At 47.5% G+C, this 18881-nt stretch overlaps 1 protein-coding gene across 1 annotated transcript in view; it reads right to left on the reverse strand.

Moving 5' to 3' along the window:
• EGFL7 (EGF like domain multiple 7) overlaps positions 1-17757 on the reverse strand; it is an 88780-nt gene extending 71023 nt beyond the window's left edge. Inside the window, exons 1-2 of the mRNA XM_083158605.1 lie at positions 17652-17757; positions 2079-2167 (exon numbers count right to left, since the gene is read on the reverse strand). The gene's annotated coding sequence lies outside the window, so the exon portion shown is untranslated. The remainder of the gene's footprint in view (positions 1-2078; positions 2168-17651) is intronic.
• Positions 17758-18881: the final 1124 nt, after the last annotated feature.

An 18881-nucleotide genomic window follows, 5' to 3' on the forward strand; every position in this document is an offset into this window, starting at 1 on the left:
CGCCCCGGCTTCCGGCTACAGGCATCGCAGGGACGGGCTCCTTTCGGAGCCCTGTCCCTGCGCCCTGCCAGGTAATACATTCGGCCGAAATGATCGCATTTTACAATGCGATCCTGGGCGGTAATATTCCACCCAGATCGCAATAAATGGGGGCCCAAGGCTTCAAACTTGCAATTTATTCATGAAATCTGTGGCTCTTACGAAACTGCAAGTCCCAGTATGCTCTGCAACAGTTTTGCTACTAGGGAATGCTACAACTGTGGCAGGGTGTGATGGGATGTGTAGTTTCGCAACAGCTGGCAAGCCACAGGTTGGCAAGGCCTGGGTTATATGTTGTTTGAGTGATTGTTTTGATGTGGTTGTACAAAGGGCTGTTAAAATGAAAGTCTTCCTTCTCAGAGCAAGAATAAGTTCTAGGAATCACAAAGTAGAGAAATCAGGAGGCGCTAGCCATTTCTTAAAGAAATTAAATATTTAGGTACAAATGTTGTCACCGGGTGGCAATGCAAATCACAGAAATGCTTTACTTCAGGCATGTCCAACGTTGGCCCTCCAGATGTTTTGAAACTACACATCCCAGCATGCTTTGCAATAGTAGCATTCTCTAATAGCAAAACTGTGGCAAAGCATGCTGGGATGTGTAGTTTAAAACATCTGGAGGGCCAACGTTGGACATGCCTGCTTTACTTAAACTTATGTCCTCAGCTGCTTCTTTCCCACATCTTGTCCACCATGATCAGCCTGATTTTGTTTTTTTTCTTTGAAGAAGAAGTAGTTTTGGGAGTATTGGGAAGGTTGTTATATTCAGTCATATCTGAAAGGCTATTCCACCTGAGGTGTTATGTTCCGCTACAGAGAATGCTGTTCTTCTAATGGAAATTGTTGTTGACCAGAATGGAGGACACATTGTAGAAATGTAACATTTTCATTATCCCATCGCCACCTGGTGACAAATTTGAAACTGAAATTTATATAGATTGTAAGCTCCACTGGGGCAGGCCAGGGACTGATGTGAATGTTCAAATATTCTCTGTACAGCGCTGCGGAATATGTATGCGCTATATAAGAAACTGTTATTAATAATAATAATTATTAACTTTCAATAAATGGTTATCGCATCCCTTGAAGTAGCTGTTGCCCAAATGTCTCTTTATTGTAGAACTTCCTTACGAGTGCTGTGTTCAAACCCATATAGGACAGCTGTTAGAATATATAACAACCAATGTTTCTGTTCTCTCTATGAAGCATGGGTCACCCATACTTGCCTACTTTTGAAAACTAGGGAGATTATAGTTGGTAATAGAATTTTGCAAATCGCCCCATTGAGGGGGTGTGTCATGCTCCACTTTAAGGGTGTGTCTAGTTCCATATATGGAGAGATTGTGCAAAAAGATTGTGAACGTGGCACCTAGAAGCGTGGGTGTGTACTGCTACATCTGAGAGGAATCTTGTTAAATTACTTATATCCACATGTAGATGATCCCCAAAGCAGTTAGTAAGAGATACTATACTTGGTAAAGTGCTGGGAAATGGCGCTGATGATTCAATGTAGATGTATCTGTCTCTCATTCCTTTTTTCCTCAAACATGTAACAGTGTAATGTGGGCTAGGTGACATGAGGGAGATTGCTAGACTAATGAGGGAGAGAGGGAGATTGCTGCTATTTCAGGGAGTCTCCTTCAGAATGCAGGAGGGTAGGCAGCTATAGGGTCACCTCCATCCCATAGGAGGAAGGCGCGCAAGTCTTAGTTCCGGCCATGCAGAATTATATTTAGCGGAACGACTCTGTACATATATGTAAATACTTTCAGTCATGTCAGTATCACGTGTTATATTTAGCAAGTACAGACATCGGTGTTTGAAGATCTGAACAGCGACACTATGACCATCGTTTTGTTGTACCGGTGTATTGACCTATCGCAGTTGTGTATAGGACATTCTGATCACGGGTAACACGTATATCGGTGTAAGAAGTATTCCGCTGACCTCAGCTGCACTGACCAATAGTCATAACTGTCAGGAATTCGCATTCGCCCTGTTCATGGTCCTCACGTGTTCTGGTGGATACACCCCCTCACCTCTGGGGTGAAGAACACTCATTCTGCGGCAGCAAAGGGTCACGTGACTGGCACATCTGCTCCAGCACCCCATGATCCGAGGGTCCTTTCTGCAGAATGAAAAGCAACAATTCAGCGAAAGGCAGAAATCCGACTGACAGACAGATAGAGGGGAGATATTTAAGGAAACAGATGTAAGCAGGAGAACATGATATTAGCAGAATGTAAACGGGGGACATCATTGTAATAATATGTTAGGATGGAAAACGGGAATTGACATCACTATTGGCTGATACACAAACACTAAACCCCGCTGACAGGAGCTAGGCAAGAAGGAGAGACATTGCGCAGAAGTGAGGCCGCTTACGCCTAAAGCAAACCTTGGGAACGAGGCCAGAATTACACATACAGGGGGTTGTGTGGTTGGCTCGCTAGGAAGCATAAATTCGCTGCTTATGGATTCTTCGGTACTCTTTACCTAGAACGGCGCCCGCGATCAGAATCGCGGGCGTCGGGGGGAAAAAAATCGCAGTCATCGCGGGCATCGCGGGTAAATCGCGGGTACATCAAAATCGTGTACCCGCGATGACCGCGATTTTCCCATAGGGAACAATGTTAAAAAGCCTAATTGATCGCGATTTTAATGTAAAATGCCTCAATGCCCGCGATTTTCCCATAGGAATCAATGTTAAATGGGCTACAGAGCCCAAATAGACCCAATTAACCCTTAAATGTCACCCCAATTTTTTTACGCCACCCCACGATCCACGCCAACCCGAAGCGTGGCGAGCGCAGCGAGCCCGCGAGGGGCGGCGGTACGCGTCCTCCGACCTTTTCATGCCCTACTATCCACGTCGGCGTGGAGTTGAGAATAGAATAGTGTGGCGAGCGCAGCGAGCCACCGAGCCCGAAGCGTGGCGAGCGCAGCGAGCCCCGCGAGGGGACGCGGATACCTTCACAGGTAAACGCGTCCCTTCGCGGGCTTCACAGGTGTCGGCGTCGCCACGGACACCTGTGAAGTCCGCGAGGGGACGCGTATAACTGTGAAGGTATCCGCGTCCCCTCGCGGGGCTCGCTGCGCTCGCCACGCTTCGGGCTCGGTGGCTCGCTGCGCTCGCCACACTATTCTATTCTCAACTCCACGCCGACGTGGATAGTAGGGCATGAAAAGGTCGGAGGACGCGTACCGCCGCCCCTCGCGGGCTCGCTGCGCTCGCCACGCTTCGGGTTGGCGTGGATCGTGGGGTGGCGTCAAAAAATTGGGGTGACATTTAAGGGTTAATTGAGCCTATTTGGGCTCTGTAGCCCATTTAACATTGATTCCTATGGTAAAATCGCGGGCATTGAGGCATTGAATGCAAAATCGCGGTCAATCTGGCTTTTTAACATTGTTCCCTATGGGAAAATCGCGGTGATCGCGGGCATCGCGTCGCGGCCGTTTATGTACTGCCCGCGATCCCGCGATCACCCCGATGGGCGCCGTTCTAGGTAAAGAGTACCGATTCTTCTTACGCTGCGAAAGCCCCCGTCGCGCTCCGAACATCACCGCTGCTTTACGAATGGGTGTTTCGCAGGATAGTATATGGGGCCAAATCATTCAGTGGTTGCTGACCATCGAAAGATTTTTTTTCCCCTGCAGTCTGTGTGACGTAGACTTGCAGTGTCCGGGTCCGAGAACTGGGCAGGCGGCTGGCGTCCTGTTACGGCATATGCACAGTGCTAAAACATCGGTCCCTGGCGCAAACGTGCAGGGGACCGAATGAATTAGAATCAGGCCCCTACTGTATACAAGATGTGAAAGTGTCTATGACCCACAACACACCAGTACATACCGGACAGACAAGGGGGTGAAGGACTTGGTAAAAGACACATTCCCAGCCCAGACTGAATGGGAAGTATTGAGATTGTAATTCAGGTAGAGGCCTATTGGCAAATACTGATTGCAGCGTGACCCTCACTGACACTGCCGCCTCCTGAAGGCTGAGCCTCAGACAAGAGGCTGAAAGGTGCCATCTGAGGACAGGGTGTCACCTCGAGGATGAGTAGTTTAAATGAAGCAGAAGGGTGGCGGTGACCTGTGTAATGGCCGCCGTGGCCCTTGGCCTCCTTTAGATGTGAGGAAACTGAGGTGAAATGATAAATGACTAATTAGGATGAGCTCTCCGGTGACCCCCCAGAATGATGGAGCTCATAGATAGCCCCTATTCACTAAAGGATGGGGAGGGGGGTCCCTTTTAACCTTTCCCTTTGATATGAAGAGCCTCGTTTTAGGGAAGAGATATCCGTGAGCTCATTAATCGTATTAAGCTGAAGATTACACCGCCCATGATTCGTGTGTCAATTCTGCCTATTGCTAACGTAAACCAGGCCCAGAACCTGGAAACCAGGCCCAGAATCCTGCGTCATTCATCCTATATAAATAGGATCAATCGCTGCAATGAAAATAAAAGACTTTTTTTTTCCAACATTGTCAAATTGCAATAAGCAGTATCAGCTGTCTACATGAAACCTGCTAAAAGAGGCCCTCCAAAAATGGCCGGTCTTGGAGGAGACAGTTGTTAGAGGTCCTTTTGGACCACTAGTGCCTGTCAAGGGAGCGCAGTGCATACAGTGTTACCCAGAAGCGATGTGAACACTCAACTCCCTGGTAACGATGTTGATCTATTTCAAATCAATATTACTTTATTAAATTATGTTGGACTTTCAGCGCTAGAACATACATTTCCTAAAAAATAAATATAAAAATATATATAAAAATTCAACTGTCAGTAAATGTGTGTCTATATAAATGACCAGTCGTAGAGCCATTAGGGGGTGGCAATGGTGCGGCAACGCAGAGTTGGGAGGGTGTTGATGCAGCATTGGGTGGGCGGAGTTCAGACAACGGCAGAATGTCCAGACCATTTGTGGGGCAGGTCCCGGCGGCTGACGCACGCAACCCATATTATGGTGGCCCTGGGTCTGCCTTCACAGCTAGCCTATGCAGGCAGGAGGCTACAACAGAAATGGTAATATCCACCGCCCCACCCTTGACTGCTGTCTCTTAGCCCTGGGTTTAATCTGAATGGAGGGGGGGTTACGTGTGTGTAACATGTACTCTCCTCCCATGTCTGTTCCCCCCCCTAAGTGTGTGGGGCACAGCAGTAGTTGCGGGAACTAGTTTGGGGGTACCCGGCTGCCCATAGAGAGTGACACCAGAATTAGTCCTGAGATGACCAGCACAGTCAGTAACCAGGCCAAGCACAGGACGTAGAGGCCAGTCAGACATTAACCTGAGACAGCAGCAATGAGGTGATTATCCCCAGCCATCCTCCCCAGTTCCTCTTCCTATGCCCTGATCTGCAGGAACTATTACCAGGAGGCTCCCAGTCATGTATCACAGACCAGTCACCGCTAATGACCACTAACAGCTGCTAAATACCCCAAATTAGAACAATCATACAGAATAACAATGAGACGCTCATCCTGGATGTCCTCTGTCAGATCTAACAGATTCCACAAGGACATTTCCTGTCAGCTTTCATCTTTTCAGTAATTACTATAGAACTTCTATGTGCAATAATGACAGGCTCACCACATCTACAGAACAGTGTGATCCCAATATGACCACAAGAGAAAGGTCACACTGTCCCCAAAATCTCTGCGCTTATCACTCTGGCGTATCTATAATGGCACACACCATGCACCCATTTAACAATACTCACCTCTCCGGCATCAGTCCAGCACCAACTGCGTAGCACAAACATCACTGGGAAAATTGTGACTTTTCTGGTTGATTTGGCATGAGCTATAGAGGTGTCCTCGGGAATGTATCACGAGCCGCCATGTTGTCGTAGACCTGCTTTATTTATTATGTACTAATATATCATGGAAGTCTCCTGCAGAAGGCTTATTAGTGCTGCAGGTCGCTGTCCTAATTGTCAACGATGGGAACTAGGATGTGACCCTTATGTGCCAATGGGTTCTTCTTACGCCCCCCCCCCCCCCCCCGCCGGGTCCCCGCTACCACCAATATCATGGTCGATGGGGATCGGCTATTTTGTAGGGAACTTTACTCTCTCTGCACATGTTACATCTGCCCCTCCTGCACTGCAGTGCAGCATGGTTTTGCCCATTTTGAGAACAAAATTGTCCTGCAATCAGGCTTGAATTAGGCCCATTGTCACTGACTTCGGCTAGTGTTACAGCCGTTTACTAGGAGAGGACCTCAAGCTGAGGCACATCAAAAGCCCGCATTGTAGTTAGCCTCATTAGCAGAGACATGTGCCATGTAAATGGCTGGCTAAGATGGAGGACATCCATGACCACAAGAACAAACATAGACGGTGCATGTTTGCAATCATTTTCTAAACTGCAGCAGAAAAATGGCGGTTATAATGGGATCCTGTGTCCTTCCATTACGGGAAGACCTCGCTCAACTTTTAGTTAAGGAAAAATTTATCGAAACAAAGCACAAAGAAAACAGAAGAACAAATAATTCAATAGTGTTATGGTTACATAGAACACTACAAAGAGGACGGTAACACTACTGCGTCTCATCTATTGATGCTGAAAGAAAACAACGTTGAGTCACTAACAACCGATTTTTAAACCTGACTCATTAAAATCCCCAAGACAGGTCTGGCGGACGTCGTGCACGAGACAAAATCACGTAACAAAGTCCTGTTGAACCTGACAAGTGCCCCCTGGAGGCCGCGGTGATTAACGTCACCGCAATAGCCGTTCCTACTTATCTGTAGGAACTTAATTGCCGCAGACTGGCGTGGGCATGAGGTGCGGAGGTGTACAGAGCTCGTGTCCCCTGGTGCTGCTCATATTTTTGTTTACAGGCGCACGACGGCGCTGAGGCAGCGGAGGGGCTTTGAATGTACCGACCTATTAATTATCTTCTAGCCGCTCTCAGCGTCATAGAACAGAAGCGGCGGTGGCGAGGAGGTAGAGGCAGCCTCTCTGAGGACATCCAGCAGAGCTGCCTTTCATGTGGAAAACACGATATTTCTTCTTGTTATTTCCATTCCTTGCTACAGGCCCAGCGCTGGGACCGGTTACCTGCTTTATTCCTCTGATCCTCCATCACTGCGGCTCTGACTTGAACAAATTAAAGAAAAAAAAAAAAAAAAGTTGTCGTCTGAACTCATAATGAGGAATTTTCTGGCCAAACATGTTTACAGAAAGCCGCGTCTCGCACATCAGATGGATAGTATACTGAATACTATGACGTTACTTACTTAGGGTTGCCTACCCTCCCGGAATGGAGGGGGTTCGCGGAGAGGGTTCCGGAAATTGTTTGGAATGGCTATCGACTATCAATGTTCCCAAAACATCAATGGTCGGGACCCTAGTGCTCGATATTTTGGGCATCGATAGGCGAGGGTCGAATAGTTTTATGCCATCGATGTACGGCATCCGATGGCGATTGTTTTATTTTTTTCCCCTGCTGCCCGGCTACTACCACTCGTTCAGTCAGTCAGCCTCACAGTCTGTCACGGACACTACTGTGACACTGACTGTGCAGTTTTCACCGCGGCTGTTCGGCCAGGGCCAGTCGCCAGTGATGAATGATGATAAAGCGGCAGGTCTGAGTGGTCTCTTGGTCTGTCAGACAGCGGCAGCGCAGTTGTGATTGGCCGCCCGGCAGGGTGTACGTGTGACGTGTCTGGCAGCTGGCTGTGCTGCTGTAGTTGTGTGGCCGTGTGTGCGCGTGGGCTCTGCAGGGCAGGCAGCAGTAGCAGAGAGAGCAGCCTGGGTCGCGTATGCGCAGAAGAAAACTGCCTACATTTGATGGCTAGTAAAATTCTACTGCACATGCGCGCACCTCCCGGCGCCGGCGAGAAACATTGATGGCCGATGATAGAATGGTTTATAGCCATCGATGGTTCCTGCCTTAGAAGCCATTGATGGCAACCATCGATGGGGGATGTGCCGATGGCCATCCCTATAGCGAACCCCCCCCCCCCTCCCGCGGGTCAAATTACGCAATTGCTGCATTTTAGCCCCGCCTCCCCAAAGTGCAATGCCTGAAATACTGGGAGGCGGGGCTAAAATGTCACGACCGCTTTAGACACCCCCCCCCCCCCCAATTGGGCAGCCCGTCCATGGCTCTGCCGCCTAACAGCCCCTTTTCCCCTCCCAGCGATGGCCCCGCCAAAAATCGGCAACTATGTCCTTCCTCCCCCCTTTGCTGGCCAGACCAGGCGGTGGGCGGAGTTTCAGGGCTTGCTAAGCAGCGAACGACTGCTGCTTATCGAGCCTTGCTGAATCAGGCCCTTCTAGGCCAAATTCAGACCTGTTAGCAAGGCTGCAATTTTAGCAAATGGACAAAACCATGCTGCACTGCAGGTGGGGCAGAGGTAACAGGTGCAGAGAGCTAGTTATTTGTGGGATGTGTACTTAACTAACTAAAATCTAAATTGCAGTGTAAGAATACAGCAGCCAGTATTTACCCTGCACAGAAACAAAATAACTCACCCAAATCAACCTCTCCGGGCACATGTAACATCGGCCGCACGTGCAGCACAGCATGACTTTGTCCATCTGCAAAAATTGCAGCCCTGCTAACAGGTTGGGAATCAGTCCCTGTACGTAGTGAGTTGCCATGGCGAGTGCAGTCTCTGTAGTGTATGTGCAGCAAATGCGCAGGGCGCAGAGAACACGGCACTATAATGGTGCTCGGGAAATGAGTTAGTACAGTAATGGAAACAATTCTTATTGCACTGAATGGGAACGGCTCTAGGGATTAATACAGGCGGAGGAACATTCCGCTCACACTGAATCTAATATATTTGTTAGAACCGGTATGTGTCTCCATTGCTCTCTGAGGGTTGATATTGAATGCACTTTATTATTCTCTATTAAAAAGCTGCTAATTGAAAGCTCTATTTAATTAACCCACGCTACTTTTGATGAAAGACGTAATGGCGAGAGTGTAATTTCTATTATGATGATGTGAATAAGGGTTTCCTCTGTAATCTCACAGTCTCCCTGTTGGGCTCTACGCATGGGGGGAATCAACGCCATCCAGAGCAGACCCACAGCAGCATAAAACTGAGAATCAGGCCCTTAATGCATCGGTCTATCTCAACTACAAACAACCAGTTACTTAATCAGTGCAGTTTTGTTGAAGACCAAAAAATTTTTTTTATAGCTGTACTCACTGTTATACACGCTGGTAGTTGACATGGAGTGGGGTGTGACCAGGCTAAATTCCTGGTATTTAGGACACAGTCGCTACACACACTCAGCACGCAAATTCCTCATATTCGGGACACGTCGCTCCATGTACTCAGCACACAGAATCCTGGTATTCGGGACATGGCCAATACACACACTCAGCACACAGGGTCGCTACACGCACTCAGCACACAGATTCCTGTTATTCGGGACATGGTCGCTACACGCACTCATTACACAGAATCCTGATATTCGGGACATGGCCAATACACACACTCAGCATGCAGATTCCTGGTATTCGGGAAACGGTCACTACACGCACTCAGCACACATATTCCTGGTATTCTGGACAGGGAAGCTACATGCACTCAGCACACAAATTCATGGTATTGGGGACACGGTCGCTACACACACTCAGCACAGATTCCTGGTATTCGGGACATGTTTGCTACATGCACTCAGCACACGGATTCCTGGTATTTGGGACACCGTCGCTACACGCACTCAGCACACAAATTCCTTATATTCGGGACACCGTCGCTACACGCACTCAGCACACAGATTCCTGGTATTTGGGACACCGTCGCCACACACACTCAGCACACAGATTCCTGGTATTCGGGACACGATTGCTACACGCACTCAGCACACAGATTCCTGATATTCGGGACACCATCGCTACACGCACTCAGCACACAGATTCCAGGTATTCGGGACATGGTCGCTACACGCACTCAGCACAGATTCCTGGTATTCGGGACATGGTCGCTACACACACTCAGCACACAGATTCCTGTTATTCGGGACACGGTCACTACACGCACTCAGCACACAGATTCCTGATATTCGGGACACCATCGCTACACGCACTCAGCACACAGATTCCTGGTATTCGGGACACGATTGCTACACGCACTCAGCACACAGATTCCTCATATTCGGGACACCATCGCTACACGCACTCAGCACACAGATTTCTGATATTCGGGACACCATCGCTACACGTACTCAGCATACAGATTCCTGATATTCGGGACACCATAGCTACAGGCACTCAGCACACAGATTCCTGATATTCGGGACACCACCGCTACACGTACTCAGCACACAGATTTCTGATATTCGGGACACCATCGCTACACGTACTCAGCATACAGATTCCTGGTATTCGGGACACCATCACTACAGGCACTCAGCACACAGGATTAAATCATCTCATCCAGGCTGAAGTGTCTCAGAAATGAACTTTGCTAATTATAATACATTTTATATTCGGAGACGGCCTTCTCTAAGGGAACATCCACTGCAGTAACATATGTTCCCCTGCAGCGTGCGGATACTGCGAAGATGATCAGTTCCACACAACTCTAATAATAGACATATCTGCATCTTCCCAGCAGGCTTGAAATAAATATACTGGTAAGGAACAGGATGGTTACCCGCTGAATATACAATGGATGGAAACCTCTCAGGCCACGTGACACTTACCTCATGAATGCGCCATAGGATCGGAGTACTACATGACCGCGCACTCCGGGGCCCATACACAAATAAACATGTGTAACCGCAATGCTGGCCACATCTGCTGCGTTCTATCAAGGAACATAACAGACAAGAGCGCTCTGAAGTGAGCACGGAAAATGAAGAGTGTTTTGTTAGGTAATTAGGCATGAAAAGCAGAATATAAAGTAAGGGGTCTGTGCCCCCAGGGGGAAACTCTGCGGGTACTAAATCTTACAGTACATTAGCCAGCTAGGTACATGGTACTGAGGGAGAAGAAAGAACGTGGGGAAATGATTTATTGCATCTCAGGAGCGGAGAGAGTCACATTCTGCCACATGCCAACTAGGGGCTCAGAAGTCATCATCCATGTACTGGGACAGAGTGCCAATGTCCGTCATGGCCCCACACCAGCAGCCCAGATATAGGACTTCTGGGATACGGTCACTAGGTTGATTACTGAAGGCTGACATGGCTAAGGTCGACAATGAAAATGTCAACATGAGTTTTTTACATCTTCTTTGAGCTGACATGTGCCGACAGGCGGTATTTTATACCCTACCGTTCAGTACAGCGTGGGGGAAGAACATAATAATAGTATGCGGTAGACTTAGATGGTGTACATGTCGACCAAGTCGCCATTTGGGACAAAAAAAACGTCAAAAACTAACGTTGAACTTCACATTGTCGAGCTAATGCTTGTGTCGAGCTTACCACCCTGTCCACCTTAGCCATGTCGACTTATTTCAGGTGTCGGCCTTCAGTGATCAACCTAATGTATTTCAACCTTCATCGAGTCGATCCTATGTCCCATACCCACACTGCCATAGAAACGCCTGCCTCTTATACCCAATTTACACTATATAACCTGGGTCGCAACCGGGATGTTGTACCTGGGTGTGACTCGGCTTGCGAACCCTTTCCAACTAGCGTCCTGACCCGACACAATGCCGGGCGGGTGACGTCATCAGAAGGTGGGCTCGGGCGATGCTGGGAGATGAGAGAATCTTCCTGCTGTGGTTTTCACATTGCGGTGACCCAGGAGCATCCCGGGTCCAACCCAGGTAATTACCCAGGTTGTATTGCTGGGACACTCGACCCAGGATGTTTACCAGGATGCATTTCCACAAGCAAAAAATCAGAGGCGATGTGCATCCCCGCGTAAAATGCCGGGCCCTCAGCCACATGCCCCCGGCCCGCACCCTTCCGTGTGAACGGCCTGGCGATATTGTAAATTGCCGCAGCAGTTTGCAGTCGACCATCGGGGCAGGTGCTGAATTCGGTTCACTCCGAGGGAACCAGAATCATCCCATTTCGGCAACTCAACCTGGGCCCTTCGCTACGGTATCTATATGATACGTCAACGGTGTCTAGATAGATTGTCATGCAAGAGGTTGACAATGGCAAAATGTTCACAAGCACAATGTCGATTTTTTACATGTGCTCAGGTGTTGACATTGACACTAAGATAATGTAATACTCATGTCAACCATTCCACATGTCAACCTTTTTCATGTCGACATTTTGTGTGTCGGACACTTTTTTAATATCAACCTTGTGTCTGCATGTCGACCTTTTGTCACTGTTGACCAGAAAAGTGACCTGTTTGGGCACCCAAATAGCATTTTTTTTCGCGTCCACCCCAGTACTTTTTGCCCAGTACTCTTCTGTCACACTGCCACTAACCAGTCAAAATGGTGGACCAACAGAACAGTAATGTCAGCACCAGCGGCTCCGTTGGGTGCCATCTAATGGCTGCCAGCACATACACTTGAATTCCCCCCATAGAGATAAGGAGCAGCACTAGCCCTTTATTATAAAGGATATTACCATCCCCAGATGCAAATACTACAAGAACTACTCTTTCGCGTGGATGATGAGTACATCACCTGTTTCCCTTGTACTGAGAGGCCATGTGTAATACTGGGTCTATGCCTGTAATGAGCACTTTATTGCCGGCTGGAGATGTATTATGTACATAGAGGCTCGATAAAAACACAGTATACTCTTTTGTACAAAACTCCAGTTAATTAAAACTCACTAAAGCTTCAAACACGAGACCCATGTGTGTATCTAATTAAAACCATTGAATACTTGTCCGCCACATACTTCTGATTCTTATACGATCGGCCCAAAGAATTACCTCATAGCAGTGAAAATGAGCTGTTACCATAGCGACCATTTCACCTAAACTTTACATTTTTTCCTTGTTTATCTCTACTAATAGATTGGAATTTTACAACACAGCCACAACGGGTAAATAGGATCGGTACAAAATCCAGAAGGAGACTTTAAAAAAGTGTGGCGGCAGGAACCTGAAAAAGCGGGGGATGCGGTCATTTGGTCTACAGCATTATGGTCGACACCATTAGGTCGACATGTGAAAAAGTCGACATGGGTCTAGGTCAACATGGGAAAAGGTCGACATGGGTCTAGGTGGACATGGGATAAGGTCATTAGTTCGACATTGTCTAGGTCGACAGTCAAAAGGTCGACATGGAATTTTTCACTGTTTTTTGAGCCAACATGTGCCGACAGGCGGTATTTCATGCCCTACCATCCACTAGGAAGTGGTGTGAGAATAAAATAGTGTGCCCGAGGGGATGCGGTGCGCTTTAAACTGTGTCCATGTCGACTGTGTTGACATTCAGGTAAAAAAAAAGTGAAAAACCGCATGTCGACCTTTTCACTGTTGACCTAGACAATGTCGAACTAATGACCTGTCGAACTAACGACCTTTCGACCTAGAACCATGTTGACCTAGACCCATGTCAACCTTTTCCCATGTCGACCTAATGACTGTTGACCATAATGCTGTAGACCAAATTATCCCAACGCGGGACAGTTGGGAAGTATATAACACATGTAACCAGGGCTGTGGAGTCGGTAGATCAATGTTTCGACTCCGACTCCTCGTACTTCTGACTCCGACTCCTCTGTATTAATATGCGAATGTATGATACATTCCTTGAAGAAAAGAAAGGCAACATACATATTATTACTACAGAAACTAGAGGCTGGGAAGCCAACAGTCTACTGTATTGAACAGTTTAAGCAAAGGACTAATTTTTTATTAATTAATTAAATGGCTGGATAGTAGCAGTAGGCATAAAAATCAGGAACAGGAACTTTACCAGTTCAAAGATAAAAACCACATTTGTTTTTTTTGGGAACAAAAACAATAGGAAAGGTTCAGAAGTGTGGAGCATGAGTTCCGCATGCTTTGTGACGACAACAAAAATCAACGAGCCACAATCTCCGCTGGTTTGCTTGCTCGTCACCGTTCAATTCATGGACACAAGGAACGATTTCTTTACCGAACCGTTACTGGCGACGAAAAATGGTGCCTGTACATCAATATGAACCAGCGGAAGGAATGGCTTAGCCAAGGTAAACAAACGACCCCGCGCATGAAACAAGATCTTCATCCGCGTAAAACGATGTTGTGCGTATGGTGGGAGAGCTTGGTTGAATGAATTTTTCGAGTCTACACCAGGTGATTTCTACCAACGAGGTATTGAAAACCTTATTGAACGTTGGAAATAAGTTGTAAACTACAAGGGAGAATACATTTATAAGTATTGGTGCTCCGAATTGTGCGTTGCGTGCCATATAGTGAAGCACATGAAAAGCTTTTTCACGGTCACTTAACGTGTTCGTTTTGCGGTTACATGAAGCACTGCATGCATTGGTCTTCATTCTTACAGTAGAGAAGTCATTAATTATAATTTTCGGAGTCGGAGCATTGTTTGCCGACTCCAGGTACTCGATATTTCCTTCGACGCCGACTCCTCGACTCCGAAGCCCTGCATGTAACTCAGGGTTGCCTACCCTCCCTGAATAGCCGGGAGTCTCCCGAAAAACGGGTCCCCTCCCGGCCCCCCGGAAAGGTGGGCAACCCTCCCGGATTCAGGGGGACCCCCACTGCACCCCCCGATCACTTCCGTCTTCCCCCAATGTCGGCAGAGGAGGGGGCGGAGCTAAAATATCACAATAGCGTCATTTTAGCCCTGCCCCCTCCACAGAGATCCGTGAATTCGGCTAATTTGCATCATGGGGGCAGGGCTTAAGGATGCCACACTCAAGCCCCGCCCCCAGAACTGCTGCTGAAAGTCTCCTCTCCGGGGCTTCTCCCAGAAAAGAGATCCTTAAAGTCGGCAAGACTGATGTAACTGTGTCAGATAAGGTGGCCCCTCAGTTCTGGGCCCCTGCACCTATGGTAGCTACACCCTGTATATTTCCCTATAGATTGTAAGCTTGCGAGCAGGGCCCTCCTACCTTTTGACTGTCTGTAAATACCCTGTTTGTTGTATCTCTGTCTCCTTTGTAAAGCGCAACGGAATATGCTGCGCTATATAAGAAACTGTTAATAAATAAATAAATAAATAACACATGTAACTGTGACAGGGAAGGTGGCCCCTCTCAGCTCTGGGCCCCATAGCAGCTGCACCCACTGCACCTATGGTAGCTACAAAGGTAAAAAGATCTACAGGTGGTACTAATTATTCTACGCATTGTTAGTGTGCCCTGAAGACAACTTTGGAAAATCCTGCTTTACGCGTTCTATAAATTATTAGTAATGTAATGCTGTTTATACAGATGTGATATGTACCATGCTATAATAATATATTCAGACAGAAAAATATTCAGGTGACACGCATGTTCTTGGAAAAACAAGATATGTGTATTCTAATGTACAATATAATCCTTTTGAGTGTCTGCTGGGAGTTGAAATGAAAAGATTACCAAAACCAACTTTACAGATAAGGTCCTGTGCTGACCTCTAGTGGCGACATGCAGTAAAAGCATCAATGACTGGTTCAGTCCCAAATGAAATCTGACCACAGCATCATGTCCATTAGGTTGGTTTTATAATTAACATAATAATTTATTTTGTTTCTTCTGCTTTCTAAAAATGAACTGTTTTATCACAATAACTTTATATGAAAATGATAGAATTAGGCAAACATTTAATTTAAATCTGAGGGCAGTAATCTGGTGTACTGGTTAGCATTACTGCCTCATAGCGATGAGGTCATGGGTTAAATCCCCACCATGGCTCTAACTGTGCGGAGTTTGTATATTCTCCCCGTGCTTGCGTGGGTTTCCTCCGGGTATTCTGCTTTCCTCCCACAATCCAAATATACTGGTAGGTTAATTAGCTCCCATCAAAATTAACCCTAGAATGTCTGTATGTGTGTACATGTGGTAGGGAATATAGATTGTAAACTCCACTGGGGCAGGGACTGATGTGAATGTTCAAATATCCTCTGTAAAGCGCTGCGGAATATGTATACTGTATATAAGAAACTGTTAATAAATCAATCAATATTGAATCGCTGTGTAGTTATGGTTTGCAGAGACGGAACCATGAGGAATTGTCCTAGATGGTGAAGGTTCACAGAAGTTATGATGTCTATCTATCTAGACCACATAAAGATCCAGAGAGAGGATGGTTACTGGGGATTATCTGCCACGTGTCAGCTGGAAATGGGAATTACACAGATGTGTTATAGTGTGTACACACGGTACTTTTTGCCTTCCGATGTTGACGATATAGTCAACATCGGATCGGAATCGGATGCACATCGCAAGGGTTTTAACCCTTGCGATCCCGATGCGCGTTCACGTATCGTAAGGCAGAAAGTCTTGTCTGCTATGACTATATAGTGCAGATCTGCACTATATAGTCAGACTTGTATGCAAATCGGATGTGCCTTAAGGGGTGTACACACGGGGGCGATCTGTGCTATTTTCTAAGCAATCTTACTAGATTGCTTAGAAACTAAGCACAAATCTCACCGTGTGTATGGTCCGGGCGATCCCGATGCGCGGGCCCGCACATCGGGATCACCTGATTAGTAAGTCAGTGCATGCAGACGCAATCTAGTAAGATTGCTTAGAATATCTGCATGTCTGACTGCGTGTGTGTACAGGACGCGATCACTTCCGCGATCGCGTCCTGAATCCACTCCCCTCATCACTTATCCCCTCCCCCCTCATCACTTGTCCCCTCCATCTACAGCCACCGCCGGACGCCCGCCCGCCTCAGCTTACCAAGGTATATTGGCTGCACAGCACAGCACAACAAGTCCGGTTTAGGGATTCAAGTCAGACCACCGCTGGACTTGAATCCCTCTCTGCAGCCTCCCCTTTCCTCCTGTTCCCCGCCGCCCATCCGCACGCACGGTGTCACCTTGCTGGCCGCCCACCAGCCAAAATGGCTGACACAATTTATGCCCTCAGAAAAGGAATCCTCCCCTCTGGGAAAATCCGCCCACTATTTACATTTTTGGCTTAAGCGAAATTGCTTAGCACAAAACTCTGCGCGTGTATGTGCTCCTCATGGGAGATCTTGACACCAGCAAAATAGCTAAGCAAAATTGCTTAGCACAGATTGCCCCCGTGTGTACACCCCTTTAAGATACTATCTACGATCCGATCTGACCGTGTGTACACACCATTACCGGGATTAGGGTCCTGGATTGCTGCCAAGTGATGTGACTGTACTGAATGAGATGCTTCATTATAGGAACCTGGGAGATGCAGGAGGCGGTGATATCTTGGCCTTCTGATTGGGTTTATGCAGGATATTTAGCATGGCCACAGCTAGGTCCTGCTGGTAAAAGCATCACCCTTATAAATATTGGACATAGACACAATCAGAACACAGGTTGTTTCTACTCAACACTTTTAAATAAACCACGTGGTGCAGGGATTTCCTTGGTTACCTGTGGCAATTGCAGGCAGGGCCGGCAACAGAAATCTTGGGGCCCGGTACATGGACATCTGAGGGCCCCCTCCCAAAAAAAACCTCTTCACATATATGTGTGTGTGTGTATTTTTTTTCCTCAAACTTCTTCTGATTAGATAGATAGATAGATTGAAAGATATAAACTCTCTCCCCTCCCCCAAGGCACTTACCTGGTTAATTAAAAAAGTGGAGTAGGCATTAAGCAGGTTCTCTGGACCTTTTTCCTGCAAAATTTCCCCTCACAGTCTCGACTCACGCTCCTCCGTTAAGCTCCGCCCCTTTTTCCTGTACTCTCTATAATTACTGGAGAAGGAAACCCTGGCTTCTCATTGGTGGGTGGCGGCCATCTTTGTGTAGTCTGTATGGGGGTAGCCATCTTCTTTTAGCTCCTGCTGCTGCAGTGCTGCATGCTCAGCAGCATACAGGAGCAGAGCCATCATCTGCCTGCCCTGGCTTCTGCAGAGCTGCTAGACGGCAAATACTTATAGCAGATGACAGGTGAGTGATAACCGGGGCTTGGGGGGGGGGGGCAGTTGGGAGTCCCTGTCACAGCAGTGAATGGACACTGTGCACATGTATCTATTTAGGGATAGGGGGGCATGGCCAGGAGTTCTCAGAGCACTTTGCAAAGCCTTGTTCCTTTACCTGAGGCCACACCCCTTTTTTGGATCCTCGTTTGATATATGAAACTATGCATGTTTGTTGTCTGCTCCGAGCCAGTGGCGGAGCAGACAGCATAATAATAAAACGGCCCATCCGAACCTTGGGTCCCGGGGTCAGATGTCCCCCTTGACCCCCCCCCCCCCCCCCTGTCGCCGGGCCTGCTTGCAGGGGTGCTACTGCTCAGAGGACCAAAGACCAAAGTAAATTATTTATGGTCCTATAGAATCCCAGCCACGTCCACCTCTACATAAATGCACCTATAGAGTAACCGCCACGTCTGCCTCCAAATAACTGTACCTATAGGATCTCAGCCATGTCCACCTCCACAGAACTGCACCTATAGAATCACAGCCACGTAAACATTGACATAATCGCACCTATAGAATTACTACCATGTCCACCTCCACGTCACTGCCATGTTCACCTCAAAATAACTGCACCTATAGAATCACAGCCACGTCCAATCCCCATAACTGAACCCATATATTCACTGCCATGTCCACCTCTACATCATTGCAATGTTCACCTCCACATAACTGCACTTACAGAATCACAGCCAAGTTCACCTCCACATAACTACACCTATAGAATCCCAGCCACGTTCACCTCCACATAACTGCACCTATAGAATCCCAGCAACGTTCACCTGCACATAACTGCACCTATAGAATCCCAGCAACATTCACCTCCACATAACTGCACCTATAGAATCACTGCCACGTCCACCTGCACATAAC

Source organism: Crinia signifera, chromosome 9, assembly GCF_055691185.1.
Source record: "Crinia signifera chromosome 9, ASM5569118v1, whole genome shotgun sequence".
Taxonomy (NCBI): domain Eukaryota; kingdom Metazoa; phylum Chordata; class Amphibia; order Anura; family Myobatrachidae; genus Crinia; species Crinia signifera.